At 43.3% G+C, this 14,862-nt stretch overlaps 1 pseudogene across 1 annotated transcript; it reads left to right on the forward strand.

The window, feature by feature from the left end:
- The first annotated feature begins 1,630 nt into the window (after positions 1-1,630).
- On the forward strand, positions 1,631-6,922 carry LOC308272801 (headcase protein homolog; annotated as a pseudogene). Its single transcript has 3 exons — positions 1,631-1,696; positions 3,628-3,834; positions 5,463-6,922. The product of its transcript is annotated as a headcase protein homolog (transcript).
- The last annotated feature ends 7,940 nt before the right edge of the window (positions 6,923-14,862 follow it).

Genomic DNA, 14,862 nt, shown 5'->3' on the forward strand with positions numbered 1-14,862 from the left:
GACCCTGTTTCCAAATAAAAATGTAAAAATAGGTCTGGGAGTGTAGCCCGGAGGTACAAGGGCTTCCAGGAACCCCAGTACCACCAAAAAAAAAAAAAAAAAAGATCTATCAGCCGGGCATGGTGACGCACGCTTGTAATCCCTGCGCTTAGGAGGTGGAGACAGAAGGTTTGTGCAGGTTCGAAGCCAGCCTCGCTGGCTTAAGAGACCCTGTTTCCAAATTTTAAAAGTATAAAATAGGTCTGGGAGTGTAGCCTGGAGGTAGAAGGGTTTCCAGGAACCCCAGTACCACCAAAAATAAATAAGATTTATCAACAATAAAGATATAGAAAAAAAAGGTTTAATTTCACTGAAAAAAGAATGGCATAAATCTAGCACATAATTTTTAGCAATGGCATTCACTTGCTACCAGGGCCAGGGATGGATATTTCAAAGTCAGGTTTTGCTATCATTTTCATTTTTTCTGCTATTGCTGAGTACATTCCAGTCTTCATGATTTATTTATTTTGGCTCCTTTTTCTCATCTGCAATCTCCATGCCTGGCCTCTGTCCCATAGCTCTGGCCCATTTCCTACTTCCTGGCCACACCCTGCTCCCTGGAGTAAATACGCAAGCCATGTGGGCAAGGGCGGCAAGTGAGTGGGAAGAAGCCTAGCACACCACAGATTGCTCCCAGCCCCAGGGCTCTCCAGCCAGCAAGGTGCTGGCCCACCCGCCGCCTACCTGTCTGCTGTCAGTAATTTATTCCTTCCATGTTTCATCACTTAGCACCTACTCTATGTCAGATGCTGTTGAAATACTTTAGAAAGTCAAACATACTCTTTGTAATACCCTGCTCCCCATGAAGCTTACATTTTAGCTCATTTAAGTAGCTTTTGCGTTCTCATTCAGCCTTTTGCCTTGTTCTTTTAGAGCAAAGATGAAGAGTTCAGCCTTTTTCTGCAAAAAGAATGAGTGCTAGGAGTTTCTTTGTTTCAAAGTGGTGTGTGTGTGTGTATGTGTGTGTGTGTGTGTGTGTGTGTACAGAAGTTCTCAAAATACACATGTATACTTGCATGTAAAAATGTGACAGTGCCTTCCTGCTGTTTAGCTGCCATTCTTATTTTAACAATGGTTCTGATAAATTAGAAAAGCAATGCATATGAAGACATAAGAATTAAGGAAGGGAAATAAACCTATCCTCCTTTCCTTAGCAAAGAGCACCTCCATTCTCTGGTTGGGAGTAGATGGCCCATTAGGGAAGCAGAGGAGGCTGGACATCAGCCTTGCAGCTTGTCAGATGGGGCCCCTGTAGAGGGCCACTTTCCAGGCTGGTGTGTTTGACTTGGCACACTGCATGGGAAGATGGAGGCAGGGGTCAGAGATGAGTGGTATCTCTGTTGCTGTGGTGACAAGGAGGTGAAGTGAAACCACTGGTGAGGTTAGAGCAGTTGGAGAAATAGATGCTCTTGGAACCTTGTGATTCTCTCAACCCTCTGGCTCCCTTTCCTCAGCTGTTCAGGTAATCCTGTGTGGAGTATGGCAAGACACTGGCAATCTGAACACAAACGGGTCAAGGTCCCTGACACCAAGTCTAGGGAGGGAGGCATGTGGGAGGCGGGGCAGGGAGCCAGAGCAGGCTGTGTCAAGGATGCCGCCCTGCACAGAAGCAAAGGGTGCAGAGAACAGCGAAGACTGCGCAGAGACTGCGGCCAAGGCAGGCTCCCTGTTAGCTCCAGGGCTGTGCAGAGGCCAGAGGCCCTGAACTGCAGCAAAGCAAACTTGAACTCCATCTGCATTGTTCCCAGTATTTTTATTTTAAATTAAACAAAATAGGATAAAATGTTAACAACTATTACTCTGAGTGTTGCTGTGTATAAGTTTTAGGACTCTTTATATTTACTCTTATTTTTTACTCCTTTAGTTTTTTTACACACACACACACACACACACACACACACACACACACACACCATGCATGTATACAAACATCCTATTACATAGATGCATCCTATGTGGCTGGACAGATTTTATTTCCCCTTGGAAGGTGACCCCTCAACGTGACAAATGTGTTTGCTATTGAAATCACTGGACCTTCCCTAAAACTTCAGGCTATCCCTTGACCTGACCACACACCCATTTGGATATGAGTCCCTGACACGGATCTTTTTGGAGGAGCAGAGATAATAATCAGTGCGTAGTTTAATAATGCCACGTCGTGAATGGGGAAGAATCCCCATCCTAAATGGGGAAGAGGCCATGAGTCACAGGGGCTTGGCTGAGCCAGCAGCTCCTCCAGGAAGTGGTAGGAAGGGCAGCTCTTGGCAGAAAAGATTCTCACTTAAGCAGTGTGGTACATGCTTGAGATTTCCCAGAAAGCACAAGGAGTATTGGTTGGAAAGTTTCTTCTTCAGCAACAAACAGAAATAATACACTTGATTCTACATGAACAAAATTGTGAAGAGGCATAATCTCAAAACAGCTTATCTCTTCATGCTTTATCAGGGCTCAGAGAAGGAAATTACCACCTCCACTTCCTGCTGGGAAATAAATTATCCTACAAGTATGCCACACCTTACATCCTTGGTAGCCAATTTTATTTTTAATAAAATATTCATCTTTAAAAATAGATATGTTATATATATACATATATATATACATATATATATTTTTTTAATTCAGCAGCAAATCTTCTGAATTAATGACATTGCCCAGGGATCTTCAGGTAAATTTAGATGGTGTAGGACGTGTCTCACAACTCTAGACCCTGTACCTGCCCTGGAAGCGTCCTCCTCTGTGCACATGATGGCCTCTTCCCATTGCTCTGCTGTGCTGTCCCCCTTGGCTGAGTTCTCAAATGTTCTATAGAGTTCATTGCACTGTTGTGCACACAACAGGTGTTCAATAAATACCTAACTTAGTAGTGTTCACAGTAGTTTCCTAAAACCCTTTCAAATGGTCAGCAAGACATGAAAAACTATTATTATACCAAGACTAGGTTGACTCTTTTTGTTCTCAGACTTTCAAGGAAATATCAATAGATGTTATCCATGTAAGCAAAACTTGGTGAGTCCTTAATTATTAAGACTGAAAAGAGTTCCTGAGACAAAAAAAAAAAAGTTCTGAGGATCATTGCCCTACTTGATTGGTTGAAGAAACACAGCCTTCCCAGGAGGCGTGGCAGGTACTATGTAGTATCTAATGTTCACCTCTGAAATGCTTTCAATGTGGTGTTCCAAGGTGTGGAATATGAATCAGTAAGACCCTTAGGTCGTTTGAAAGGACCAGCAGGGCTAGGGCAGTTCTCAGGTATGAAGAGCTCAGTGAGCTTCAGATTGTGTCAAACATGGTGGTACATGCCTGTAATTCTAGTACTTAGGAGGCTGAAAAAAAAAGGATCCCAGGTTCAAGGCCAGCTTCGGCAACTTAGAAAGACCCCGTTTCAAAATTAAAAAGGGGGAGGAAGTCTGGAGGTATAACTCAGAGGTAGAATGCCCCTGGGTTTAATCTCCAATGCCAAAAAAAAAAAAAAAGTTAAATTGTTAATATGAAGTGTGTCAGTCTGGGTGTTAAGGATCGATCTTGACTATTTTTAGCAGAAAATACATTTATTAAAGAATGGTAGGAATCTGTCTAAATCCTATATAGCCTATGTGGCTAAGAACAAAGTCCAGATCTTTACAAGTACTCCCGTGGGTGCTGGGACCTTTGTCCCTAAGGCCTCTGAAAGCTGAGCGCCATGGCCCCAACCTCACTGGAACATATTCCACCCAGCCCTGCTTCTCCATGGCACTCACAGCTCATTGTGCCTCCAGCTGGACCGGTCCAAGGCTCTTGCCGGTGCCAGGGCCAAGAGTGAGCTTCTGGGTTCCAAAATGAGGACACAAAGACTGGCTGGGGAATTCCCTAAGCACAGAAGGAATGCCAAAGGTCTAACAGTCTTCCCCTTGGCTGCCTGACACACACCTATGTCACACTGAGACTTCCCAGCAATGGTAATAACAGTGACAATAACTGAATATTATCCTTCACACAAATAAAAATGTGCCCTTTCTATAGGCAGAAACAGTTCTGTGTCAATTAAAAGTACTTTCCAAGACGGAGGTGGGCAGTTGTTCACCACTGGCTCAGTTCTCCAGTAATACTGCAAAGGACATGGGCTTTTCCCTACTTCCTCTGATTCATTTTCATGACAAGGCTTTTTCTTCCTCACACCTGTCACGTTGCAGCCTGCCATTAACTCCAACTGTCCAACTTCCTAAGGTCTCTCCAAGCAGAAACCCAGGGTGAAGAGATCTCTGACCACCAGACATAAAATCAAGACCCAATCAGAAGGAAAGGTAGCGTTTTCTCTTACCTTGGCAGTGGACACTGCCCTTTGGTTTACAAAGCTCCAAATTCCTACACTGTGTATTATCTACTAGAAGTTGTTTTATGTGAGTTTTGGATGGGATATGACATCTGAAAACAATTTTGAATAAAGAAAGTTGGTAAATACTTAATCAGTGGCTAAAGCATTTCAGTTAAATAAAACCACATGGGTAATAAAGAATGAAAAGGTGGTCTTAAATAGTCCAGCCTTTTTCTGGCTTGTGGACCTGGCTCACCATCTGTGAGAAGCTTGGAATGATAAACAGTGCTTCCAGAATTATCAGCAATATAGCTCTTAGAAAAGAATCTAAAAGGTGACATTTCTGACCAGGCCTGGCCCTGCTACTATCTTCTGTAAATTGTCTTTATAACATTCAGTAGCCTAAATTTTAGGCTTTCTCCAACATGAAGGCAGGCACCAGACTCTCATCCGCCCCCAGACTCCAAATCCCTCCCTGCCACAGGCCCCAACTCCACTGGTTAACTGGGCCATGAGGGCAGGGGCTCCTGCAGTGATTGTTAAGGGAACAGGGAAGGTGGAGAGAGGATTGTTAAGGGAACAGGGAAGGTGGAGGCCTGGATGGCCTTGGCCCTCGTGATTTGGGGACAAGGCTCCAAATCTCTGGTGCTCTATTCATGTTCACTGAGCAAGGAGAATTCAAGGCAACCTCAGGCTGCTCCGGGACGTCTGGGGAAAATACTGGTGAGTCAGTTGTCAGCACCTCACCTGTCACTGGAAGTGGCCTGTGGAAACTAAGGGTCAAAGGAGTTTTCAGCTGAGTGATGATAAAGTGTTTGCCCCGTCTCTTTCTTCTTTCATCCGAACATGTTAAATGACCTAGTATTAGGAAGAAGGGAAAGTTTTTAGAACATATTTCAGAAGGTTATGTTCAAATCAAAGTGGAAGCTGGGTGTCAGGGTGCACATACTTAAAATCCCAGGGCTTAGGAGACTGAGACAGGAAAATCACAGGGTCAAGGCCAGCCCCAGCAATTTAGTGTGATCCTATTCCAAAATAAATAAATAAGAAATACGGGTGTCAGCGCAGCCGAATCAAATCAAGCTGGGGGTGGGGGGGTACTTTCCCTCCGGCTCGGGCCGGGCCGGGCTAGACGGCGCCGGGAGCGGCTGCGCCTCCCTCCCCAGCTGGTCCCTCCTTCGCCGACGCCGGGCGCAGGACGCTCTCGGGCGAGGTGCCCAAACCCAGGAGCCCCAAAGGCGGCCGCAAAAACCAGCGCCCCGACAGCAGCCGGGAAGGACGAGCGGGAAAATGGAGCCCGGGCGGGCGCGGGCTGCGGCGGCGGGGGAAGCCGGGAACGGGAAGGGGAGCCTTAATTCTCCGCAAATCCCGAGAGCTGCGTGGGTTGCCACAGAAGCTCCTCGTGCCACACCCTTGATCTGCAGCCTTGGGAGGCCCGTGGACCTGGAGAAGGACGACTACCAGAAGGTGGTGTGCAGCAATGCCCCTGCAGCACCTGGATGCACCTGCATCCGCCGGACCCGCAGCTGGAACCAGAGGCAGTGCAGCCTGAATATGTGGACCAGGGAGGGCTATGACCTGGCCTTCCGCGGCAGGCAGGGCAACCTGGAAAAGGATACAGATTGGTACCCAGAGAAACAGATGCAGGATGAGAAAAAGTCTGATCAGAGAAAAACACAGGGAGGCCCCCTGGGGAGGCTGGGGAGGAGGAGAAAAAATGCAGCCCTCAAGCCCCAGAAAGGCCTGAACCACGACCCCCCCCCCCACTCGGCATTTTATGGACCGGTGGCTCCCCAGACCATCCCCACCCACTGGCTGCTCGCGCCCGCCCACTTCAGCTTAAAGAATGCCGTCCATCTTGAGCCTCACAAAAAGGCCATGGCTGGGGGCCACATGTTCAGAAATGCCCACTTTGATTACAGTCCAGCTGGGTTTACTGTTCATAGGGGGCAGATTTCGACACCCCTGTGCAGTTCCTGCAGTGGCTGGACCTCTCTGAGCTCCTCACCCACATCCCCAGGCATGAGCTGAACACTTTCCATGTGAATATGGAAGACGATGCCCAAGTGGGCCAGGGTGAGGATCCGTGGGAGTTCATTCTTGCGGCACTCAGTGCCAAGCAAGCCACAGAAATGTTGTAAACTGTGCTTTGTGCCACCAGGCACTCCCTGTCTTTGAACAGTTCCCACTGTTGGACAGAACTCTGTTCTTAAGCCCCTCGAGACACGATGAGATCGAGTATGATGTTCCTTGTCACCTTCAAGGGGTCTCATGCACCTGTATGCAGTGTGTGTGGACTGCCTGGAAGGTGTTCACAAGGTCATCTGCATCAAGTGTAAGTCACGGTGGGGTGGCAGCTGGCACCCGCTGGGCACGATGGATGTATACCTAGGACATCCTGACTGCTTCTCCCTGCTGTCAGGCCCGACTGAACTGCAAGCACTGTGGGAAGTCTGTGATCGGCATGCGGATCGGATCCGGATGCAGTACTTCTCTGAGTACAGCTACGTCCAGTAGGGCCCACACTGTGGGAACTTGGACTACCACCTCATGAAGCCACCATCCTCCTTCAAAGTCCTTGAAGCTTATTGACGAAAGCTTTGCTTTAGTAGTAGCTATTTTATTGATATTATTACTTTGCTACATGTCTTTTATAGGAAAATATTCTGTGACATTAAAATTTCTTTTCTAATTTAAAGCAGGATTACTTTGTATGTGTGTGCCACTAAAATGGGGGCTGCCCCTTGCCCTGTCTTGATTCCGAAGTGTTAGTCTGTGGTTAGCACCAGCGCCGAAATGGGTAGTCATGGGAGCTTGGTAGTAGTTTGCCCTCACCAAGACTCTCTGATGCACCTTTAAGATGGTAGGGAGGGAGGGATAGAGTTAGAAAAGGAATTATATGACTGTAATAAAAGCATGGTAGGAGTTGGGAGGGAGCTCTTATTAAAATATCAACATTGTAAAAACTCACTCTTAGATCTCCCATGGGCCCAGGGAACACACATGACCAATGAATGTAAGTCTGAGCCTTGAGAGCTAAGATGCATTGGGCTGTCTCAGCTTAGCTCTCTGCAACACACATCGGCATGTGGTTTGCTCTACAGACAGATGGCCTTAAGGTGGACATGAGTGCCATGTTGTCACCGTCTGTTCTCATACAGAAAATAATATCCAAATTATAAGACATATCAAAGCTATTAGTGTTGCATATATTTTTAGGTACGCTGACCCAATATAAAATGAATGTAGGAATTATGTCCACTGAATCAAGAGGGCAAAATGGCAAAACTTGGTCATTTGAATTGTGTCTCTGCAGAATAGCTCTCAAGGAGCATCCATGCTTGACAGGATTTGAGCAGTAATGATGTACACAGATAGATACTGTTGAAGTGCTGTTTAGTATCGGATCCTTCTCCAGATAAACTCCTGCTGCAAATCCTAATAGCAAGCCTCAGAACCAGTCACGCCACACTCACTCTCCCCACAGTACTTAGAGACACATTGAATGTGTTCAAAACCAAGTTTCCAAAATCAGACAGTTGACCTGAGGATGAGGAGGGAAAGAGAAATACTGTTTGAGAGAATGATAATGAAGACACTTCTTTTTAAAGTCTGTTTCATTTTGGAGAAACACTGTGGTGCATAATGGCATATCTAAAGGTCTCTGTGATACTCTACTATGGTGAAAAAAAAATGATCACATACAGAACTTGACTAGCCAGAGCTTTGTGCATTCCAAAATACAGCCTTCTGGTCATTTTCTTGAGGAGTTAAATATACCAAAACCCCTATACCCTTGTAAAATTGGAATATGATTTCTCATAAAAGAATCTGATAATTTTAAGCACAATAGGTGTGTATGCTAAAAGACTACTAAAAATCATTAGCCAAATTTGGGAGTTGATGTGAATATTTTATATTATCCCTTTGGTTTATACCATTTTTCTCTTGGTGTGGTGTTTCCTTTCAGAAGAGTTTAGGCATTGCAAGTGAGGTTTCGGTTCTACTACATGAACATTTGATGTTTTATTTGAAACAATACAGCATTGAAGAACCAATGAGTTGATTTAATATTCTTCACCTTTCAGCCAGAATAATTGTTGTTTGGTTTGCTGCATCTGGTTTGGTGTTTGATGAGCTGAAAAATGTTTCTTGGGGGAAGAAACACAGTGCTTGTGGGAAGCAGAAAATCATTATTGGTCAGACAGCATTTGATGCAACTACTATGGGTCTATAGGACATAACCCTTAAAAACGTGTTTTTGATAAACAAAGCTGTGATTTTGTATTAACTATTTCCCTATTGTTTCTCTTGAGTACCAAGTATAGAAGTTGGTACACTTTTCTTTGGAGAACCATCTGGATTTTATTTCCAAATTTAAATAGTAATATATTTGTAATTCTGGTTTTTAGCCCACCTGCCCATTAGATTGTTCTGACCTTAAAGTTGACCTATACGTTGCATTCAGCAAGCTCTTGGTTTAAAACCATTACGAATATAGTGCATGCATTTCCTCCTTAGATTGTCTTCTATCCCCCAAAAAGTAACTATGATGAGGTTTCACTATAATCAGGTATAATTTGCTTTGGAATGGTCTTTTGATGATAAAGTGGCAATGTTACAGATGTATGCAGTTATATAAAAAGAGAAGGACGTGGGTCATACTCTATCTTTTCCCTTTCAGGCATTACATTTTGTCGGAAAGGGAAAATTTGGCTGACTTGAAAATAGAATACAATTGAGTATGCACACTAATAAAAATAAATAAATAAAATAGGGTGGGGGTGTAGCTTGGAGATAGAATGCCCCCGAGCTCAATTTCCCATACCAAAAAAGGTTATTCCGATATTATCTTCATGAAAATAGGCTACATTCAGAAAAAATAGTTTACTTTCAAAAACACAAATTTTTAAATGTCACTTTCTATTAAAAAAATGACAAAAACAGAAAGGGAATGACATATTTAGAGGAAAAAAACATGCCACATCAGTTTCCAGGGACAAAAAAAATGCTGTGCTTTTAAATGAACCCTGAAAAAAACAACAGACTCAAAAGTGTTCCATGTGTTTCTCATTAAACTTACTACAGCAACTTAATATCTTTTTTTTTCCACCTGACTGTGGTGGTGTGTGCCTGTAATCTCAGTACTTGGGAGGCTGAGAGAGGAGGACAGCAAATTTAAGTCCAGTCTAAGCAATTTAGTCAACGTATCAGGACTCTGTTTCAAAAATAAATAAAATAAAATAGAACTGAGGGTGTAGTAGCTTAGAGGTAGAATGCTACTAAGGTACCAGAGAGAGGTGGGGGGAGAAGAAAGAAAAAAAAACTCTTCTACAAATACCGAAATCACCAAACTGCCTCATTAAAACCTCAGTGACCAGAAAGTTTTTGGCCATGGAAAACTGAATTGCCACATATAGTTAGCATCTCAAAATTTTCCCAGTTTCAAGGCTTTGACCCAAGCCAAGAAGCCTCTTCCATGGTGCCTCTGAAGAAGAAGGTCAGGGAAGCAGCAATTGCAGAGGATGGAGAATCTGGGACTGTTTGCAGAGGGTCCTCCCCTGGGCTCTGTATGTTAGGTGCAGCTATAAACAGCTGTGTTCCATCCCAGCCATATCCCAGTTGCAGTGTTTGCCAGTGGACTGAACACAAACTCCTCACTGTGTTAGCCAACTCTCTATAGCATAATTGCACACAGCCTCCTCCCGTTTTGTTTTTTTAAATTTTTATTGGTGCATTGTATTCATACATCATAATGGGGTAAAAAACTTGTGTAGACATACATGCACACATCACCCAGCCAGCCTCCACCCAGTCCCCACCCCACTCCCTCCTCAGCCCTCCCTCCCATGCTTGGCGTGGTTGACTACGATATGAATAAGTACATCATGTGCTTTAGAGAGTTTCCTTCTTCCCCACAGTTAGGCTGTCTTACTTGCTCCTCTATAGGATCTCCTTATTCATCTAGAGTTCCTCCTATGACGCATTTCCCCTTAGCTTTCACATATTAGGGAAAATATCCACTTTCTCATTTTTTGTGACTGACTAATCTCACTTAGCATAATGTCCTCCAGTTCCATCCATTTCCCTGTAAATGTTGCATTTGTGTTTTTTATGGCTGAGTAAATTCCATTGTGTGCATATCCCGGTTTTGTAATCTATTGATCTGTTGATGGACATCTTGGCTGGTTCCATAGTTTGGCTATGGTGAATTATGCAGCTATGAACATAGATATACATGCATTAGTTTGGTAGTTTGGTTTCCTTTCTTTTGGGTAGATACCCAGAAGTGATATTGCTGGATCAAATGGTAAATTTCTTCCCATTCTTCTGAGGATACTCCATACTCTTTTCCAAAGTGGTCGCACTAATTTGTGACCCACCAACAATGTTTTAGACCAAACACCAAAGTGGTCCCACCAACAATGTTTTAGAGTTCCCACTTCTCCACATCCTCTCCAGCATTTGTTGTTGTTTGTGTTTTGACTGGTTGCCATTCTAGTTGGAGTTAGGTGAAATCTCAGGGTAGTTTTGGTTTGCATCTCTGATTTCCAAAGTTACTGGGCATTTTTTCATGCATTTATTGGCCATTTGAATTTCTTCTTTTGCAAAGTGTCTATTTAGTTTGTTTGCCCATTTTTTATTGGATTATTTTTTTTTAGTGTTGAGTTTCTTGAGTTCTCTGTATATTCTAGATATTAGTCCTCTATCGGAGGAGTAGGAGGCAAAAATCTTCTCCCATTCTGTGGGCTCTCAATTAAGGCTCTTGACAGTTTCCTTTGCTGTACAGAAGCTCTTCAGTTTCATGCAATTCTAAACAGCATGGTACTGGCACCAAAACAGATACATACACCAATGGAGCAAAATAGAAGACCCCCAAACAAATCCACATACTTACAGCCAATTGATTTTTGACAAAATGGCCAAAAACATACACTGAAAAAAAGATAGCCTGTTCAACAAATGGTGTTGGAAATACTGGTTAACCATATGCAGAAAATTGGAAATGAATCCCACTTTCTCACCCTGCAGAAGAGTCAATTCAAGATGGATCAAAGACTTGGAAATTAGACCAGAGACTTGCGGCTCCTTGAAGAGGGCATAAGTGCAACACTGCGACACATAGGCACAGATAAAAACTTTCTCAACAAGACCCCAAAGGCACAACAAACTAAAAGGCCAATCAATATGTGGGATTGCATGAAACTGAAGAGCTTCTGTTCAGCAAAGGACACTCCTGCCCCCAAATCTACACAACATCCCGTCACCAGTATTTCCCACCAGGGCAGTGCATTTGTTACAACTGATGCATCTACACATCATTATCATCCACGTTGCACATATTAAGGATTTTAATCTTTATCCTTACTGTAAGAGGAAACCATTAGAGAGTGTTCAGCAAGAGGATGTGAGCTTCTAATCGGCTCTTTGAAGAGTTCTATGACTACAAAATGGAGAAGAGATTAAAGGATATTGGAGCAAGAGTAGGGGCAGGGTGAGGACCTGCGGAGATGAGGGTGGCATCAGGTGGCAGAACAAGGGTGGATGAAAATGGATACATTGAATGTATATTCAGGGTTTAGACCACAAATATTCACAAAATACGCTTGCTCCTGATAGAGCATTAACACCTTGCAGTTTTAAAGGAAATATCAGATAAAGATATAGAATTCTACTCAGCAATAAAAAAGAACAAAATTATGTCATTTTCAGGAAAATGGATGACCCTGGAGAACATTATGTTAATGGAGATTAGCCAGTCACAGAAAGTGAAGAGTCATATGTTTTTTCTCATATGGAGAAGTAGGGAGTAACTGGGATATAAGGACTTCTTAGGTGATGGATGGGAAACTCCAGTGGGGTGAGGGATGTGATCTTGGGGAAGGTGGTGGAGGGAGAAGGAGAATTAATGAAGGAGCCACTTCCACTGACATTCTGTATATATGTGAGAATATCAACGCCAATCTCAATTTTGTATGAGGAAGAAGGAGTGGGGAGAGAGCCGGGGAAAAGCCCACCAAGTGCTATGCACGTGTACGTCACTATCGCTCTGAACTACATGATGATGTGAGACTATAATATATCAATAAAAGTAAATAAAACAACAAATGTGATATTGTGAAGAAAACATTGTGTAGTTAGGTGAGATGTATTCTAGTCATCTTACAGCTACTGTATTAGTGGGTTTGAAATAACTAAGTGGGAAAAACTTTCAGAAAAAAACATAAAAATAAAATATAATTTCATATATACTTTTTTTTGGGGGGGTGGTACTGGGGTTCCTGGAAGCCCTTCTATCTCCGGGCTACACTCCCAGACCTATTTTTACATTTTTATTTGGAAACAGGGTCTCCTAAGCCAGCGCGCGTGGCTAGCTTCGAACCTGCGCGATCCCCCTGTCTCTGCCTCCCAAGCGCGGGGATTACAAGCGTGCGCTACCACGCCCGGCAATTTCATATATACTTTTAAAACCATCAAATTGCTGTGAATGAAGGAAGTCCAAAGGAGCTCTATTGCAGAGAGAGACACATGGCTCTTGAATGAAGCTCACCGGCCATTCCCTTCTCCAGGCGGCTGCTGAGTCAGAAGTGGGCGGGTGAGGATTGGGTCTGACTCAGGCAGGGAGACTCTTCTGGAGTAAGATGCAATCAGTGGGCTGATTTAGATATCTATTTGTGGGCTGCTGAGACCAATTAGAATCTGGAGGAGTTTCAAGGAAAGTCCACTCTCCTGCCTACCAGTTCTTGCTTGGAGGCATGTACTGAGCTAGTGTGACCCGGGAACCTGGAGGTGGCAACTCGGAGCAGGAGTTTCTGGAACAATACTATGCTAAGGTGTTAGTGACAGGGACCTGTAATACGCACAGCACAGATGTTGCCCTGAGCACACTTGAAATCAGAGATAAACTGAAAGTGTTGTAAAAATGTCGAAGAAAATATGAACAAACTGGATGAAATGATGAAGAATGCTAACAGAAAAATTGAAATTTCTGAAAATGACAGCCTAGACGTAAAGTAAACAAACCTGTAACTTCTTTTGAATGAAAAATAATTCATTGGGTGGGTTTAATAGCAAATACAATATCTGAAAATGTTTTGAACTAAATAGTAATGATAATATGGCATATATCACAATGCATGGGTTATAGTTAAGAAAATATTTAGGAGTTAGTATCAAGCTTGGTAATGGTTGAGAGAAATTAGGCAAAGTCAACTCCGTGTTTCTTTTTGTATCACTGGTTGGATGGTTTTGTCATTTTCCCATAATAAGGAATTCAAAGCGTGGGGTGGGGGTACACATGCATAGAGGCAATTGTCGAGTGGAGGGTAGTCGAGTTTGAAGGGCCTTTGAGGTTTCCAAATGGATGCTCCCATTGCCAAGATTTCATTGTTCTTTCTTGCTGCAACCAGATAATATCTACATACCATCAAGATTCTATCTCCTTTATAAGTAGCCTTTCCTGATCAGTAAGTACCCTGATCCCAAGTTGGATTACGTATTCCTACTGTGAGTATTCATTAACAACAGGGTAATCCTTGTCTGGGTGTAGATGCAGCAGCCTCTGAGCATTACTTAGTTATTTAATTCATCCAGGGCAATGCAGATGTGATGTCCATGGGTTTTCTTGATTTAGATATCCAAGAGAAGAGAGCTAGGATAATATTATTCTACCAGAGACCTCAATATGTCTTATGTATAAAAGTCCTGGCAGGAGCTAGAAGATAGTATAGCCCAGGGATATATAACCCTAATGCAGTATAGAACACACACACACACACACACACACACACACACACACACACACTGTAGTACTGGGAATCACTGAGCTACATTTCCAGTTTCTTTTATTTTTGTTTTTGTATCCCTATAGTACAGTATAGGGATGCACACACATACACAGACATGTGCATATATATGTATATGCATGTGTATATATAGCAGAACTAGTATATATATATAGTAGTACTAGAGATCACTGAGCTATATTCCCAGCCCTTTTTATTTTTTGTTTTCAGATGGGGTCTCGATGAATTTTCAGGACTGGCCTCACACTTGCTGTCCCCCTCTCTCAGTCTCCCAAGTACTGAGATTACATGTGTGAGCTCACTACTGTGCCCAAGTGAACAGTTTTTGAGAAAGTCTTGCTACATTCTGGTTTGCTGTAGCTAGCTTTCATCTAGCTTAGCAAATAAACCCCTTCCTCCTGCTTTGGGAAGTGGGAGTCCTCCTGTCTTTCTGCCACTCAAGACATGCTCCTATCTCTCATTATTTAATCCACCGCTTTATTCTGTCTGTCAGCACCTTCTTCCTCTGTGGCCCTTTCTTATACACTAGATTTTTCAGAAATACATACGACTAGCCAGGCATGGTGGCAAACACTTGTAATCCCCGTACTTGGAGATTACTGGAGGATCGCAGGTTCGTGGAGATGCTCAGCTACTTAGTGAGGCCCTCTGCAACTTAGTGAGACCTGTTTCAAAATAAAGAATAAAAGTTAGGGCTATGGGTATAGCTTGGAGGTAGAATTTCCT

Source organism: Muscardinus avellanarius (genome assembly GCF_963383645.1).
Source record: "Muscardinus avellanarius genome assembly, chromosome: 1".
NCBI classification, from domain to species: domain Eukaryota; kingdom Metazoa; phylum Chordata; class Mammalia; order Rodentia; family Gliridae; genus Muscardinus; species Muscardinus avellanarius.